Here is a 16,527-nt window from a genome sequence, read left to right as displayed (position 1 = left end):
TAAGATCAACTTAGACTCCCAAAATCGACATCACTTCTCAGTTCAAATCACGATTCCATGACATCGAAACACAAGACTTAATGCTTCGCTTTTCATAACCATTTTGCTTCCCAGTCGATACCAAGCAACAAACCAACATTGACCAAGGCCTTCAAAATTAGATTACAGGCATCGACATCTACAAGTCGATTTCATCACTTCCTATATCTGATGTCGATCCCGAAGCAAACCATAATCGAAATATCATTCTCCCATCGTCATTAGACTTTCGATTCGATTTTGACTTTCAAGCGTTCGTTATCAGGTATTACAATTTCTCGATTAACCTTCGTAACGAAATCAATCTCAAAATTGAGTTAAACCTTTCAATTGAAATTCATATCGAATATCACTTGAGCCTCAGTGAACATCAATTTTCAACTACACATCATTTGCTTTCGTTCCAAAAAAAATTCAATTGCATCTCAATTTTGACTTTTGTTTGACTTTTCGATTCCAGATGTGAAATCGATTCAAACTTCACGACAATCGACTTCAAAACAACTTCCAAACTTAATTCCTCAACATTTATATCTTCCTTATATGAATCTTGTTTCTTACCCTCTTTATGTATTTGTGTAGCTATCCACTGGTACTACAACTTTCCTTAAGGTTGCGTTGTCAAATTTTAACTTTTATTTTTAACCCATATTTTATATTTTTCTAAAAATCGTATCTTCTTTATATGGACTTCGTTTTTGACCTTTTTCCTTTCTGAGTTCTTATATCTCAGAATATTATGATTTTCCTTTTAATGACTTAAGCCAAAACTCAACCGATTTCTTTATACTATTTTGATGTTGATTACGTTAATAACACAATTGATTTTTACTTTTTATAAAATCACAACTCCTCCAATCGGAGTCAGATTTTTACAAAATTTATATCCTTGGGATCACGTTATTGTGTACTTTCCAAATACACTAACTATTATTAATATCGATATAACTTTTGATCACTTATTTTTGACTATATTAAGCTTTTTATTGCTTAAAAATCATAGCATATCTGATCATATTTGCCCGAAATATGAAAAACTCTATTGTTACCATTTGTCGATGCTAATCTCTAGTGATAGTTGTTGACGAAATTTTTTCCGGTTGTCACATTTAATAACCCAAATCTCTAGATTTGTCCCCTTTATGGATCGAAGAGCACATCTTGTGCCCTTGACACCTCATATGTCGTTAAATGATTTGAAGACACATCTTGCGCCTTTAGACATCTCGTGCGTCATTAAAATATTAATGATGACTTATATATTCTTAAAAAACCTTTTGTGTCTCTCTCGAATTTAGACACATCTTTTGTTTTTTCTCGAGTATTAGACACCTCACACGCCCTAGAACATCACTCTAAAAGATTGTATACTTGTATACAATGAATATAAGTGTTATTGTCATTTGTCAATGTAGCCCGACAATCTTTAGTATAATGGTTTAAATGGTCCCTCATGATTTTTTTTGCCTTTGAAGGGTACGAACTTGTGTTTTTAGGTTTTAAAAGGTCATTATGGAAAAATTTGAATAATCATCATTTTGCATATGCCACGTTGGTTTCCCTCATCCTATTCATCAGTTTCCTCAACCCACATTGAATTTCAAAAGTCAAAGGTCTTTGCCTATTCCCTCAGATACACAATCACAGCTTCGTCTTCACATCTTTTCCTATTGGTTTTGCTTCTGAAGTTCTATACATAGAGATATAGGCTTATAAACAGTTTCAGGTTGTTTCTTTCAGATGGATTTAGTTAATCGATCAGCTGTGACCCGAAGAAAGAGTAGATCGGCTCGTACCTTGGCCAAGGTTTTGCATATTCGACCTCAACCTACAACGATGATTGATTATAAAGAAGAAACGTTCTAGAATCAAACACTTATGCTACTACTACTGTTGTCACTCTCCCTACCTTTCAATCATACACATAACCAAAACCGCATCCATATTCTCTACCTCTTTCACCCATGGAAGATTCAAAACTTGCTCCTCTATTTACTGGTAATGTGATCTTTAAATTATTGTGTTTTCTCCCAATTTTCCATTCTATTTTGTTGATTTTGGTTATTGTTTCGTGTAGGGTTTTTATTACATGTGTTAGTGGCTTCGGTAGGGATAAACTATGGACAGATCGCCAACAATATTCCTTCACCAGAGCATGTGGTTCTGTTGCTAAAAGCCATTGGTGCCACCAGAGTGAAGCTCTATGATGTCGATCCTAAGGTGCTTAAAGCTTTTGTAAACACTGGGGTTGAGTTTATTGTGGGGTTAGGTAATGAGTACCTTTCAAAGATGACAGATCCAACTAATGCTCAAGCTTAGGTGAAGGCTAATGTTCAGTGTTACTTACCGGCGACTAAAATCATCTCCATTGCCATCGGGAATGAAGTATTGACATTCAATGATACTTCTTTGTCTGGATGTTTGCGTCCGGGGATGCAGAGTGTACATACTGCTCTTGTGAATATGTGTGACATCCTGAAATTTAGGGCAAAAATTATAGTCAGCCAATTCACTGTGAATCTCGTGATAATCTGACTTATTGAGTTTTAGTGCATCTAAAGTAAAATAAATAAATTTATTTTAATTATTATATGATGTCAGATGATACCTTACTTCCAAATGTGTAAACTGTCAACCGAATCAAACCGCTTAAACGACAACGCTAATTAATGCGTTCGAAAAACTGAAATTTTGCATTAAGCAGTTTTGAGAATATATATATATATATATATATATATATATATATATATATATATATATATATATATATATATATATATAATGGTTCCCCTATTTCCGAAAATATATAGAACGTTCAAAACGGAGTTTGTATGCAACATATACGACAGTTTTAAGAAAACAGACAATAAAACATTGTTTTTCTTTAATCGCGTAAAACCGAATCGATCCATTGAGGTACTTACGCATTGCCGACGGGATTTACGAGAACGTTTTTGGAATAAGACTATAGTCTATTATTTAATTTCACACTCAAAATATTTTTCTCAAAAGTATTTACGAAAGTCGCAAAAACAGACATCGCGAGCCGTTTAGACGCAAAACTTCAAACGTAATTTCCCGGAGTTCCGTAACTCCAAAAATTAATATGTTTGATGTTCTGGAATCCTTGAATTAAACTCTATCTAACGGTACTTTCAAAAAAATTTCTCGAATTTCGGATCCCAATGCACCCGGTTTGGAGTGTTTTTGGCATTTAATGGGGGGTATAACCCCATGTGGGGCCCACATATGACTTAAGAGACTCAAAAAAATTTGATTCCTTCTTCTCCTCTTGCCTTCCATGTTTTCTTTCCCCATACCATTCTCCTTCTTTGTGTACAAGCTTTACCAAAAGGTACAAGAATGAGTTCGAGGTATGTCCTCATGCCATTCTCCTTCTTTGTGTACAAGCTTTACCAAAAGGTACAAGAATGAGTTCGAGGTATGTCCTCATGTGGGTTGTGTGTGTGTGTTTTAGCCATAAAAAGGAGGCTTGGAAAACTCCATTCAACACCTAAATCTTCATCCAACATCTCTTCCTCAAAAATCTCTCATAAACCTCTCTCTAAATCCTCCACCTTCCATTCCCGGTTTACCACCCTAAACCACTCCTCTACCACCCAAAGCACCCCCTTATAACCCCTTATGGTCATTAAAATCCCTCATCCCCCTCCCCCCACCATTATCAGTTCAAAAGAAGGAAGAAAATTGAGGGCAGCCACCAACGGCCACCCTCCTGTCACCATCAAAACCCCCACTGCCACCACCAGGAAAACCCACCTCCATCCCTTGGTTGTTGCTGTTTCGATCCCTAAAGGCCCTCTCTACCTCCCCCAACCTTCAAATTCACCAGAAAAAGCTAGAAAAACCGGCAGCAGGAGGTTGTCGGCCACCTGCTATCACCAACGGTACACTGCCACCACCCCCACTCCACCGTTGTTGCTGCCCTCCTTCTGCGTAAGTCCCTTATCTTGCCACCTCCCTTTGTGTTGTTGTTGCTGCTATCGTAAATTACCGAAGATCACCAGACCATTCAACTTGTTTTTATTTTTTTTTCTTTGCGTAAGACACTCGACGAACAGGAGGGTGATGTCACTTGTTCTTGATCAAAATTATATACAATTTTGATACATGCAGGCCCCATCTATGACATTGCCCAGGTTTAGTCCCTCCCCATTAAAGTTGTTTTCAAAGCCAATCCTAAATTAATAAAACTTAAGTTAAAAAGTTACAAAAAATACCCCCAGTTTGGAAAATCCTTTCAATTTAACCCAATTTTAATATAAATTTATTTATAAAATTTTTATATACTTTATTTATTTATTTAGTTAGCTATTTTAGATTAAATAAAATATTGAATTATTATTTTTTACAAAATATTAACTATACTTTGAATTTAATTAATCTTGGATTTATTTACCAATTTTGGAAAACATTAAAATAAATATTTTTTAGATAAAATTTATTTAATTATTTAAATAAATATTTTTTTAGATAAAATTTATTTAATTATTTAAATAAAATTTTGAGATAATAAAACTTAGAAAAATTGATAAGTCGTTATACTTAGTCAAAAATACCCAATCATTTCACATATTAATTTATGATATTATTTCATTAGGAAACTAAATTATCTCGGGATACCGCACTCACGACAATACATCCCGACATTCTCGCATCCATTCTCATAACAAATCGTCAATCGCACTTTAAGGTGAGTGTTACGGTCACACTTTTACATATTTTCGGGGGGGGGGGGGGTACATGTACTACTTGTACTATATTATATATATATATATATATATATATATATATATATATATATATACATGTGTCTAAATGTTTTGTTTATACAAACAACGTTATCATTTTTATGCGATATAAATCATACAAAAGTATTATTTACTACTCTACTACTTATGGTACGGGGAATCTGGTTTGAAGGGCCGCATAAGGTTGTTGGATTTCAGAACGGCTTAAATGCTAAAATGGTCCTGCCCTCCGGTGACATCATTATTTACATATGTTATGTTGTTAAAATAATACAACTAATAAAAATAACATATACCTTCCGTCTACAAATGTGCTATGACTGTTTAGACGGTTATCAACTTGGTAGTTTCAATGTACCTCGTACATACAAAAAAAAATATAGATTTATATATTTATACAAGTTATAGAACTTGTATCTTAGTGTAACATCCCAAAAATCAAGGATACAAATTTCATTTTATTATATTCAAAACATAGATGTAACTTGATCCAAACATTTAAAAACATTTCTAAGTAACACAATTATCAGAGTTAAATCCCAAAATCACATATTATGGAAAACACGAGTGTATGCACTGCGATCAAGCCGGGCCCTACGCTTCTGGACTGGAAATACCTGAAACCAAAACCACAAACTGTAAGCACGAAGCTTAGTGAGTTCCCCAAATACCATATAACATACATATCAAACGAGCCTTACATAACATACATAATCATGAGCCATACATATCACACAAAACATAATCAATCGGAGTGCTATAAGCCAAGCATAGTCTTGCCATTATGCCACGATCCGCCTCGTGGTCTCCCTTGCTAGGCCGGGGGCCACAACCCTGAGTCTTACAGACAAGTGCCAGGAGCCACCTCCTGGTCTTCCATGCAAGCATCACAAAGACAACTAGCATACAATTCTACCATTACTAACCAATTAATTGCCAGAGTTCAGACTCTGGTCTTGCATACAGATTGCCAAGGGACACCCCCTGGTCTTCCTCTAATACACAAACCTAATGGGCCGACATTGTTGCCTTTGACCCATAGAACAGTGAGGAGACTCACCTCGATATGCGTGCAGTTAATCACTGTAGCAACAAAAAACTCTACCAACTTTGACTCGCTTCCAATTACCTACAGGAAGATGCTTGAGTCAATACCCGATCACAGGTCATGGTCACTTGCAACATTGACCACCTCACATGAAATGACGATTAAAGTTTCACATAAAATGACGATTAGGGTTAAGTGAGAACACTTAACCCATTAAGGACTTAATCAATTAAGGGTATGACTGATTAGGGTTCGACTTAGTCATTCTCGGGTGTAATAATAATCCAATCAATAGCCCAAATACGTGCCCGGTCATTGTCCAAAATAGAGCTTCCCGATTCTAGGGTTTTTCACATAAAATGATAACTAGGGTTAGTGTTCCACACTTAACCCTTTAAGGACTTAATCCATTAATTCCAATATTGCATTCAGTTAATTGTAGAGGATCATTAATTATTATTTTAAGTTTAATTAATAGTTTTAATGCGGGTCCCGACCAACTCCAAGACTAGGGTTTCTTGTCATTAGGGTTTTCTAAACCCTAATTAGGGTTTCCAACTCCTAAGTTACATAATTAGTTATATATATATATATATATATATATATATATATATATATATATATGTGTGTGTGTGTGTGTGTGTGTGTGTTTATAAATTAGGCACCACCAACTGCCACCTCGGGCAATGGTGATCGGCGGCGGTCTACGGCGGCAGCCACCACCTCACGGCGGTGATGGTTGTTTTCGAGTCAAAATCCGACAACAAGCACCCAAAACATTACTTTATGCAGAAAACACACATGTACACACATTAATTTGTCACACCCCCAAACCAGGATTGCGGAAACGTACGGTGGTGGATGACTTCATGTACAGTATCATAACATAATGAATAATAGTGATCAAAGCCATACAACCATCATAGTTATAATTACGAAGATTACATTGTATCCAAAACATTGTATGATTCAATGCCAAATACATATGACAAAAGTAATTAACGTGACGCTGTGACGCCCAATCCTCAAAATCTTTTGACTACCTGTTTACTGATTTCCTGAGAATACAAGTAGTTTTGAAAAAGTGTCAACAATTAAGTTGGTGAGTTCATAAGAGTTTTGTATGAGAAGAATCTGTAACTTTTCCTTGTAAAATGATAGAGTGCGCTTTCAGAAAATTCAATATTTCCGTTGAAAATGAGTTGTAAGTCTTAAACCCTAAGACCAAAAATGTAAGTAGTAATGTACTAGTAAATAGTATCATGTAGTTTTATTTTTATATAAAACCATTTGAAAGTATGTTAGCCCCGTAAACCAAATGTATTGTTAATACCCCATGTGAGTTATTACAACCATGCTAAAACTAGTTGGCCTGCTGCGACATTCTTCAGGCGTCGGAATGTTAGACAAATGTCACCCTAGACCAGCCGGTCTAGCTGTAGCTAAAAGCTTAGGTGCGGGATTTTCAGTCCCGTATAGATCTATACACAAGTGTCACGCTCTCTTACCGAGATTCTAGTTATAATTCAGGACTTTAGTATGTACTCAGGTAGGTACAGTGAAGACTATGTCTCACAAAATTGTATTAACCGGTTTACGTATAGTATAATGAAAAACCTTTTTTGCAAGTGGAAATATTAGTTTTCCATAGTAGTTACATAGTGTAAAATAATTATACCTTTAAATAATTATTTGTTTTGTCCAAAATGATAAAGTTGTGTTAACGACTCATAAGCTATACTCATTATAGTTTATTATAAATGTTTCGTTGTGTCCATATATATATATATATATATATATATATATATATATATATACATACATATATATATATATATATATATATATATATATATATAAATTCAAATGTTAGATGTTTTAAAAAAGATTATATCATATAATTTACATCTAGCACAAGTATATGAACATTTAGTATGACATAGCCATTTTTCCTAGTTTTTGGCATTTTTAACGACCGGTAAATAGTGAAATATAACTTTGTAAAACTTATTTTTACCTTCTTGAGATATTTAAGTAAAGTTAACCTTATATGTTTAAAACAACATATTTTTGGTCAAAACCCACAAAAATGGTGCCATAACCTAGTTATGACCATTTTTGTTAGAAAACCCACTTTTACATAAAATGATAGATTTTTAAGTTTTCTTTTTGTAAAACTAAATCTTTGATATTTTTGACTAGTTTCATGACATATGTCTCAAATAACATATTTTGGTTTATATCCCACAAAAATAGTGAAATAACTAGGTTATAACCATTTTTACTAGAAAAGCCATATTTTGTTCATAAAAACCCCAGTCTTTATAGTTTTGTGGTTATAACTTATTCTTAAGAACTTATAGCATGTTTATACTTATTTTTCTTAGTTTTTTATTTCAAACTAACATACCACACATAAATGTTCAAGTAACTCGTAATAAACTCATTTCAATCAAATAATACTTTATATACAACATAGATATAAAACATGCATAATAACTTGTGTTATTATACCATTTTACTTGTATCCCCCCCCCCCCCCCTAAAACATGAAAATCTCGAAAATATGGGGTATGAATTCACCTTATGGGTGTTTTCTTGGTGGATAAAGGTTGTAGATGGAAGAATCCAAGGCAAGAACACTTGAAGGTGTGAAGATCTTATGGATAATAACACATGATAATGTGTGTAAATGGATTGAAACTAGGTTATAAATGTGTAGAATCAATAGATTATGAAGAAAATACTTGCCAAACACTTAAGAACCAAATTGGAAGAATTAATCTATGGAAGATTGGAGCTTTTTATTGAGAGAAGAAGATGAAATGAAGATGATGATGGTGAGAGGAGGGCCTCTCGGCCGATGTTAAAGAGAAAGAGGGAAGGGGGTAGGGGTGGGGTGGGCATGGATGGATGTATGTTGTGTAATGGCTTGGATATATGTTGGGTAAAGATTTTGTTGGGAAAAGGGTGACACTAGTCTAGTCATGGATTTCTACTAACACCAAAAGTCAACTCTTTACATTTTATAAAAATGTTGGCATCTTTTTATAAAAAGAGTGTTACTTTTTTATAAATTTGTGGTAAAATAATTTATAATTACTTAATTTGAATCATAAAAATTCAAACTATTATAAAAACCTCAATATCATCAAAGATGTTAGCACATTGTGTAATAAATATTATTTTTGCCAAAAAAATAATAATATATACTTGAAATATTCGAATTTCACTTGTTAACCCAAATAGAATTCTTATTCAATAATTGGTGAAAAGAGCGGTACTTTGTATAAATACTTGTATGTTGTACAATAGGAATGTTAGGAAACATAGTGCTTATCCTAAAATCCTAATATTAGTCGAGTTGACTTGGTTGACTCGTTGACTTTGCTTGATCCCGAATTGACAGTTGTCACATCATCCCCCCGTTAGAAGGAATTTCGTCCCGAAATTTGCACCTTGGGTAGGTTCTCACGAGCTAGGGAAAAGATGTGGGTATTTCTGTTCAATTGGTCCTCCTGTTCCCAAGTGAATTTAGGCCCTTGCTTGGCGTTCCAACGGAGCTTCATTATGGGTATGCGACTTTGTTTCGTTCTTTTGACATCCATGTCCATGATTTCCACAGGTTCCTCGACGATGTGGAGGCTCTCATTTACTTCAATTTCGTCAAGCGGAATGACGAGAGTCTCATCAGACAAGCACTTCTTCAAGTTGGACACATGGAAGGTGGGGTGTACGTTACTGAGTTCTTACGGTAGTCGAAGTTTGTAAGCTACCGGGTCGATCCTGTCAAGGATCTCAAATGGCCCGATATACCTTGGATTCAGTTTCCCACGTTTTCAAAAACGTATCATTCCCTTCCAGGGTGAGACCTTTAACAGCACGCGGTCACCCACCTGGAATTCCAAGGGTTTGCGTCGGTTATCTGCATAGCTCTTTTGTCGATCCTGGGATGCTTTTGTTGGATATAGTGTCTAAGTCCATAACTTTATTTGGTATGTACTTGACCCGACCCGGCATGGTCCATTTGGGTTGCATGGCATTGCAATACTTGGATAGACTAAATGAGAGAATAAGGCACTTATGATTATTAATATATTATAAGTTCTAATATATTAATAATAGTATTATTTAATTAGTATTGATCAAGTATTAATCTAGTATTAATTTGGTGATCAAAGTGAGACTAATTAAATATATAGGGTTGATTATGACAATCATCAATTCTTTTATGGTGGATTAATGATCCATGGTTTATGGGTTATGGATGTAACCATATGGAGCTCCATGGATAGTCCATGGGAGTTACAAATCCATGGGTCATGGGAAATCAAGAGTCATGACAATTAAGGGCATTCATGTGTAAACCCTAATTGTGACAACACTATAAAAGGAACCCTATGGCTAGCAAAAAGTGGACCTAGTGGACATAGTGTTACTAGAGAGGGCATAACCAAATTTGAGTGCTAGAAGTATTCTCTCAAGTTATTCCAAGTCTTGTGGTGTTGTGTGAAGCATTTGAGGCACAACATTTAGGGTGCTAGGCTCACAAAGTCTTGAAGGAATCCAAGCAACAACAAGGTATGTATTTCTACTAGTTTTATGTTTTATGTAATCCCCATGCCATGCTAGTTAGGAAATAACCTTGAAAAAGAAATTTGCATGTATATAGAGAAAACATAGATTCAAGGTTATTAGGGTTGCATGTACACTTAGGAAGTGTTAGAATGCTCAAAAACCCATCAGTGGTATCAGAGCCTAGGATTGTTTTCTGTATACTTGATGCAAAACTGCTTAAAAATCGAAAATTCTGCATTCTGACGACTGGACTCGCCGAGTCCATGGGGAGGACTCGCCGAGTCCATGAACAAATTCATTCTACTCGCCGAGTAGAATAATGCACTCGGCGAGTAGGAGCGTGTTGGGCAGTTTTTTCGAGTTTTGTTGCTGGAAATGGATTAAGATCATTATCCCAATCTGTTTTGGACTTGTAAAATCTGTTTTTCAAAATGATAATGATTATGTTAACCCATTTTACATGACTTTTATCAATTTTCAAGTATTGTATATGTTTATATGATTTCTTGAAATTGCTTGACATGAATTTGTGTTCTTATGAGTTTTTAGAAGATCATAGGAATTATGTGTAACCACCATGTGTGTTTAATTCATGATCTTAATGGCTATGATGGTGTCCATAACTTGTCCTCAAGTTATGGATAACCAAAAGTCACTTCCTTTAATTGTGATTAAAGAACTAAAGAGGTTTCATAAAATGAAGAGTCTTCATTTTATGAACCATTAAAACTCATAAGTTACAAATTGAAGAGACTTGGAATAGTTTCAAATCTTGCCCTCAAGTTTTGGAATTTGAAAAGTCTTACACTTTAATACTTTAATTCCAAATTAAACCTTAGATTTTTAAAAAGTTTAAAAATCAACACTTATACTATTATTATAATTTTATTATATAGATATGTATAAGAATATGTCATTCTTACCGTTAGTAGGCCTCATTCACGAAGCCGGTCTATAAGGGGGTATAAGGTTGTTGCCTATAAAATGGTGACTTAATGGGTGTCCACTCTCACCCACCGCTTCCTTGATCGGTGGAGGGTCGTTAGCCGAACGGGTAGGATACGACTTTAAATACTTGTTAAAAGTATAATGAATTATAAAGTAACTATACATTATAAATTCCTAATCTTAGTTACTTTAGGAAAATGTGAAATTGGTGCTAGCCCATAAAATTACACTTTGTACCTTACCAAGTCGTTAGTGGAGCGTGTGTGGTTAACCGGCACACTAACATGGACTAGTAAGAGTGGCAAAGGGTAACTTGACCTTATTATAGATCGGTGGAGCGTGTGTGGTTAACCGGCACATCGATTAGGTAATATTGTTAAGGGTACCAAGTCAATTTGTATGGTTATTCACACCTTGTTTGTGATCCTCGGCATCCCAGTCACAAACTTGAGAGGGCACAATCGAGATTCAAACATGCCATTGAAAAGTTCAATGTATCTCAAAAGATCTAGGAGTTTCAAAACCAATAAAACCTAATAATAAAATATTTCGTTCTTATGGTGGAAATTGGTAAATCGTCATTTACCTACCTTCAAATATTTTATAGTATGGATTACGGCATCCCTCTTCCAACTATAAATAGTTTGTTGGGTCCTATCCTTAATATTTCATTTGGGTGAATTATTAAGGATTCCTAATCTAATGAAACTTGTCTTTCTTTCCTTTCAGATGTCTTCCAACAATGCTTCTGGCTCAAACCCAACAGGCTCCTTTTCCCTTATGAACTTGTGTGGTAAGGTCATCTTTGATGGATCCAATTTCAATGAGTGGATCAGAAACATCAGAATGATTACCCGCTATGAGGACAAAGAATATGTCCTCGATAGGGAGCTTAAGGTTGTGAGTGAAGCCACTGCTACTCCTGAAGAGTTTGCGGAGTTTGTTGCACATGAAAAGGATGCTACTAAAGTAGCATGCATCATGATGGCCACCATGACTCCTGAACTTCAAAAATCCTATGAAGATTTCTACCCCTATGAGATGCACCTGGATCTGATGGAAAGGTACCATCAGAGTGCGCGTCAGGAGAGGTATGAAATCATCTCCTCCATGATAACCGCAAGGATGAAGGATGGTGAACCCATCACCGGTCACTTGCAGAAGATGCAAAGGTTCGTTGACCGGTTGCTGAAGCTAAATGTTGACTTTCCTGAGGAAATGGCGATTGACATCATTCTCCATTCCTTACCTCCAAGTTATGATCAGTTTCGTATGACTTATCACATGAACAAGGAGGAAGTCACACTTAGCAAACTTCAAGGACTCTTAAGGACAGCTGAAAATGGCCTTAAGGGTAAAGCGGTTGCTACTTCTACTCCTTCAACAGCCCCTGTTCTGGCTATTGGGCAGGGAAAGGGTAAGAAGAGGAAAAGCCCTTCGAAGGGTACCAAGGGTAAGACTCTTGATGGTTCCTCTTCAAGTGGGACAAAGAAAGGTCCCATTACTCCTTCTTCAAACCCAAAGGAAGCACAGTGCTTCTATTGCCAGGATAAGGTACACTTCAAGCGAAGCTGCCCCAAATATCTGCAAGATCTAAAGGATGGGAAGGTTAAACCCACCCATGCAGGTATTTACACAATATTGTCTAATAACTCATCTAATGCTAATTCTTGGGTGCTTGATACAGGTTGTGGTATTCACATTTGTACTGATTTGCAGGCACTAAGAAGAAGTGAGCAAGTGGAGCACGGGAAGATAAACTTAGTCATGGGCAACAGGAAAGCATCACCTGTTACCAAGATAGGAGTTTATTCTTTATTGCTTAATAATGGGTTAATGTTATATTTGAATAAGTGTTGTTACTCGCCCGAAATGGCGAGAAATATTATTTCTTTTCATGGCTTGTACAAACAAGGTTTTTCATTTTCATTTGATAATAAAAATAGTGCTGTTAATGTTTATTACAATGATGTATTTCACTTTAAAGCATTACCTTGTGATGGTGTATATGAAGCCGTGAATGTTGTAGACAATCTAGGAAATAATGTGTTGTATATTGATTCTTCAGATAGCTTGGATAAAGCATCCTTGTGGCATTGTCGTCTTGGACATGTTAACAAGAAGCGCATAGGCCAACTCCAAAAGGCTGGAGTCTTGGAATCATTTGACCTCAAGTCAGATGATAGTTGCGAGTCTTGTTTACTTGGAAAAATGACAAAGTCACCCTTCACAGGTACTTGTGATAGGGGTGAAGGTTTGTTGGACCTTGTACACACGGATGTGTGTGGGCCCTTCAGAGTTGCTACAAGGGATGCTAATCGCTATTATGTGACTTTTACTGATGATTACAGTAGATATGGATATATTTACTTGATCAAGCATAAGTCAGAAACCTTTGAAAAGTTCAAAGAGTTTAAGCAGGAAGTGGAGAATCAATTGGGCAGGAACATCAAGATGCTCCGATCCGATCGGGGAGGAGAGTATCTTAGCATTGAGTTCCTTGACTATCTTAAGGAATGTGGGATTGTCTCACAATTGACACCTCCCAGAACACCACAGTTGAATGGTGTAGCTGAGAGGCGCAATCGAACCTTGTTGGATATGGTTCGTTCCATGATGAGTCGAGCTTCGTTACCAATCTCTTTCTGGGGGTATGACTTAGAGACTGCCGCCCATATCCTTAATCTAGTCCCTACTAAAAAGGTTGCCAAAACACCTCACGAGATGTGGACTGGGAAAGTTCCCAATTTGGACCACATCAAGATTTGGGGTTGTGAAGCTTTCGTGAGGCGTGAGACTCATGATAAGCTTGAACCTCGAAGTGAGAGGTGTATTTTCATCGGCTACCCACAGAGATCCTTTGGTTACCTCTTCTGCAGACCCAGTGATAATGTGGTTTTTGTAGCAAGAAGAGGAGTCTTTCGTGAGAGAGAATTGATAAGCCAAGGGGACAGTGGGAGGCAAATTGACCTTGAAGAGCTTCAAGAGTCAAGCGGTGAAGGAACCTCAAATGCTATCGACCAACCTGAGGAGGAAACTCCTGTTGATCCGATAGGTGAGTCTGTACCTCCAAGACGTTCCACTAGGGTGAGGAACACACCTGATTTTTATTATGGTTATCACATCACCACTGAAGGTGATATGTTTATTAGTGATAGTACACTAATAGATTTGGATGAACCTAATAACTACAGGGAAGCCATGGCAGGCCCTGAGTCTGCCAAATGGAAGGAGGCTATGGACAGCGAGATTCAGTCCATGTATGACAATCAAGTTTGGAACTTGGTTGACAATGTACCAGGTCGTAAGACAGTTGGGTGCAAATGGATCTTCAAGAAGAAGACCGACATGGATGGGAAGGTACACACTTATAAAGCGCGACTGGTTGCGAAGGGCTTTACTCAAACTCCGGGAGTTGACTATGATGAGACCTTCTCACCAGTAGCTAAGATTAAGTCTATTAGAGTATTGTTAGCCATAGCTGCATTTCATGATTATGAAATATGGCAAATGGATGTCAAAACCGCTTTCCTTAATGGAAAGTTGGCTGAGGATGTTTACATGGCTCAACCAGAGAGTTTTGTCGATATAAGATACCCTAATAGAGTGTGTAAGCTTGATAAATCCATTTATGGATTGAAACAAGCATCTCGCAGATGGAATCTTTGCTTTGATGAGAAAGTCAAAGAGTTTGGCTTTTCTAGGAGTGAGGATGAGTCTTGTGTGTATGTCAGGGCTAGTGGGAGCATAGTTAGCTTCTTGGTGTTGTATGTGGATGACATACTTCTCATAGGAAACGACGTCCCAGCCTTGCAGGAGGTTAAGTCCTGGCTTGGGAAGTGTTTCGCTATGAAGGACCTTGGGGAAGCGGCCTATATCCTAGGGATAAGGATATTGAGAGATAGGAGTAAGAGACTAATTGGACTTAGTCAAAGTACTTATGTGGATAAGGTACTGAAGAGGTTCAATATGCAAGATTCCAAGAAAGGAGAATTACCAATCCAGAGTAATGCCAAGCTGAGTAAGACTCGGAGTCCGAGTACAGAGGCTGAGATAGCTGAAATGAGTCATATACCATATGCTTCCGCTGTGGGCTCGATCATGTATGCTATGACTTGTACTCGCCCTGATGTGGCCTTTGCTTTGAGCATGGTCAGTAGATATCAAGGGAACCCTGACAAGGCACACTGTACAGCGGTAAAGAACATTCTCAAGTATCTGCGGAGGACTAAGGATTGGGTCCTTACCCTCGGAGGCAGTGATGACTTGAGAGTGGAAGGGTATAGCGATGCTAGCTTCCAGACTGATAGGGATAATTTCCGCTCTCAGTCGGGCTGGGTCTTTATCCTAAATGGAGGGGCAATTACTTGGAAAAGTTCCAAGCAGGAGACAGTAGCTGATTCTACTTGTGAATCAGAGTACATAGCAGCAAGTGAAGCAGCTAAGGAGGCGATATGGCTAAAGAACTTCATCGGAGACCTTGGAGTTGTACCAGCTATAAAAGAGCCAATGGAAATTTTCTGTGACAACGAAAGTGCGGTTGCTTTGGCTAAGGAACCAAGAGATCACGGGAGATCTAGGCACATTGACAAAAAATACCATTTCATCAGACATCGAATAGAAGAAGGACTCCTCGTGGCTAAGAGGGTATCATCAAATGAGAACCCGGCAGATCCCCTCACGAAGGGACTGAGCAGGGTTAAGCATTTACAGCATGCGAGGCGCATTGGGCTGAGGGATGATATTAGTTTCAATAATTAGATTCCTGAAACTTGTAAAATGTAATTGACATTTGATGATAAATAAAAGTTGTTATTTATTTATGAGTAAGGTGTTACTATCTTGTGTTGATTGTTTACTATGTTTCAATTTTGCATGTTTTTACTTCCAGAATAATTATGTTATTATTCAAACTATCCACAGTCAGTCAAACTTTGGAAGTAAGTATTGATTTAAGACTGTCATGAATTTGGCTTGTATGATTTGTCTAAAAGTGCTTTGGACAATGCAATGGTTGCTACAACATTCATGAGTACTCATAAGGGTTGAGTATTGGATCCAACCCACGCTCACTTGCATCACTTCATGGAATTTATCTCAAGTGATCGTGAGACGGTAATATCATATAAATCTTCAAACCTA

The 16,527-nt window shown here is 36.8% G+C and overlaps 1 pseudogene; it reads left to right on the top strand.

Moving 5' to 3' along the window:
- Positions 1-2,003: 2,003 nt before the first annotated feature.
- The window catches only part of LOC145127729 (glucan endo-1,3-beta-glucosidase 11-like), a 37,695-nt pseudogene continuing 23,171 nt past the window's right edge, over positions 2,004-16,527 (top strand).

The sequence above is a fragment of the Lactuca virosa genome, chromosome 7 (assembly GCF_052849685.1).
Source record: "Lactuca virosa cultivar CGN04683 chromosome 7, Lactuca_virosa_CGN04683_v6, whole genome shotgun sequence".
Taxonomy (NCBI): Eukaryota; Viridiplantae; Streptophyta; class Magnoliopsida; order Asterales; family Asteraceae; genus Lactuca; species Lactuca virosa.
Note: the sequence above shows the minus strand (reverse complement) of the source record. Positions and strands in the feature narration are given on the sequence as shown.